Source organism: Mastomys coucha, unplaced genomic scaffold (genome assembly GCF_008632895.1).
Source record: "Mastomys coucha isolate ucsf_1 unplaced genomic scaffold, UCSF_Mcou_1 pScaffold12, whole genome shotgun sequence".
Taxonomy (NCBI): Eukaryota; Metazoa; Chordata; class Mammalia; order Rodentia; family Muridae; genus Mastomys; species Mastomys coucha.
This window is the reverse complement of record NW_022196894.1, coordinates 43,100,230-43,103,299: the sequence shown is the minus strand read 5'-3', so window position 1 is coordinate 43,103,299 and position 3,070 is coordinate 43,100,230.

Here is a 3,070-nt window from a genome sequence, read left to right as displayed (position 1 = left end):
TAGGCATATTTAATTGTATAACAAAATGTGTGAGTTAATGTATAGACCCTCTCTTCTCTTCCACCGAAGTGTTGTCTCTACAGAGGTTCTCAATTGAAGTTTTAATTGTGGCATGATAAATTCTCCCCTATTCTCTTGATCTCTGTTACATGTGTTTAAAGACTTTCTTTCACCATATACATTTAGAATCAAAATTTGTCTTGCAAACTAATGTTTGAATTATTATGAAATGTCTCCCTGCCTGATGAAATTCCTCTCTCAAGTTGTGCTGATATTAATATAGACATTCCAATTTTACTACTAATATTTGCGTGGTATATCTTTTTATATCTTTCTTCTATCTTGGATCTGTATATTTAAGGTGTAGTTCTTATGAATCAAATATATAATAAAGTTTTGTTTTCCAGTGTGACAATTTCTAAAAATTTAATTGGTGATTGTGACTTGTACTCATTTCATTTTGAGAAGTGAGTTATGTGGCTGGGCTTAGATTTAATATCCTAATATTTGTTTTTATTTGTTTCATACTTTCTGTTTCTTCTTTCTTAATTTCCTCTCTGTTTGATACTTAAGTAACATTTCAGTTTTATCCTTTTTGGCTTTTTAGCTACAATTCTTGAAGCACTTACTGACTGCTCCAAGGAGTTCACATTTATCTTTAAAGTACCATAGTTTGTATGCACATAATGTTTCCACTTACATGTGTTCCTTCCTTGAGCTACTGTTGTTATATATTTTACATCTGTACATTCTGAAATTCCCACATCACATTGTTACTTCTTTCTTCTACTCATGAACATTTCAAAAACTTAAAAAATAGAATTTCAAATGTCTTCTATATTTAGCCATATATTTCTATTCCCGGCACTCTTCATTCTGCTGCCAGGACCTACTTTCTCTCTGGTGTTACTTTCTTCATCCCAATGAATGCTTTTCAAATGCTGCAAGTATTTTTTCCTGTGTTTTAAAAAGATTTTTTTTGTTATATTTGATTTTTGGTAATTTGACCGTGTTCTACTCATATATACCTTTCCTTTCTTTCCCACACATCTTGCAGGCAGGACAGATTATAGGTTGAAATGTTTGAGGCTGGGTTGATATGTCTACCCCATCATTGGAAGTTGCCTGGTTACACAAGATGGCCAGTTCAGGCTCCATTACTAGGAGTCCACACTAGGGTCACCCTCCCAGAATCTTGGGAGTCTCTACTGTACTGCTTCTACATCCCACATACACACACAGACCTTCCAGTTTCAGTTGTCTCTTCTCATGCTTGCTCGCCATATCCCTCCCTGTCCCTGGTTCACTCCTGTTTTCCTTCCCACCCACTACCAGTCCACCCACAAAAGTCTTCTGTTTCCCCTTCCCAGGAAGATCCATGCTTCCTCTTTGTTACTTAGCCTTTCTGGGTCCATGGGTTGTAGCATGATTATCATTTACTTAATAGCCGATAGCCACTTATAAGTGAGTACATAATATGTTCATCTTTCTGGGTCTGAGTTAACTCACTCATGATTATTTTACTATTTGCATCCATTTGTCTGCAAATTGTATGATATCAGGTTTTGTTTTGCTTTGTTTTAATAGCTGAGTTGAATAATATTCACTGTGTAAATGTACTACATTTTCTTTATCCATTCTTCAGTTTAGGGACATCTAAGAAAGCATCTTCAACAAATGGATTCACATTCATTACCGTGTACAAAACTCGTCTAAGTGGATGAAGACCTCAACATAAAACCAGATACACTGAACTTAATAGACAGTGGAGAATAACCTGGAATACATTGGCATAGGAGACAACTTCCTGAATAGGACACTAATACCACAGGCACCAAACTGACAAATAATACATGGGACTTTCTGAATCTGTAAAAGCTTCTGTAAGGGAAAAAAAAAAAGCACTATTAATCAGATAAAACCGCAGTTTACAGAATGGGAAATGATTTTTACCAACTCCATATCTAATAAAGGGCTAATTTCCAAAATGTATTAAAACCTCAAGAAACTAGACTTCAACAAACCAAATAACCCAATCTAAAATTTTTACATGAGCAAATTTGCATAATCTCACATAAGTTTGTATATAGATTCATACATGCTCTTTTATACATTTCCACTCAAACCAGTTAGGTTCAGATTTCATGTATTCTCACAATTATATACTTACACACATACATGCTTCCATTCCCACAATTACATACTTATACACATATCCATACATATGCATACAAAGCAAAAGACCAAGCACCAGTGCAAAAAGAACTCATTCAATCTAGATGAAAAAATGAGCTCCAATCTTTATTGCATAGAGAAAGGAAAGCTTCTACCCTTTTAATGCTAAATGAATTAAACCCATATTTGTAAGAAAAAAGCTTTGTTCCTTTTAATAAGACTAAGCCTGCCTTGTTATTAGAAAGAACCTGGCAGCCAGTCCCACAACACCCAGAGAAAGCTCCACTCCCAGATGCTCTGACACACGCAGGATCAGAGGTAAGGAGGAACCAACATCTGTCCCAACACTGGGAGTAACTGGGACCGGTGGGACCAGGCACACAGGAACTCTGCCAACCCAGTGGTTCAGGTTCCTTCCGGTCTGTCTGGGCTGGTGCCTGACCAGACCTTGGGCACAAGCTCTGCAGCCAGTCCCACAACACACAGAGGAAGCCCCACTCCCAGGTATCTAACAAGCCCAGGATCACAGGATCCCAGAATCACAGGATCCCAGAGACAGCTTGACTCTGAGGAATTCTGACACAACCAAGATCACAGGAAGGACAGGCTGCAGTCAGATTTAGCAAGAGCAGGTAGCACTATAGATAACCAGATAGTGGAGGGTGGGGGGTAGGGGAGGAGGCCAGCATAAGAAAATAAACAACATAAACCAAGGTCACTTGGCATCATCAGAACCCAATTCTCCCACCATAGCAAGTGTGGACACACCATTACACTGGAAAAGCAAGATTCAGATATAAAATCACTTCTCATGGTGATGATACAGCACTTTAAAAAAGACATAAATAGCACCCTCAAAGAAATACAGGAGAACACAGGTAAACAGCTAGAAGCC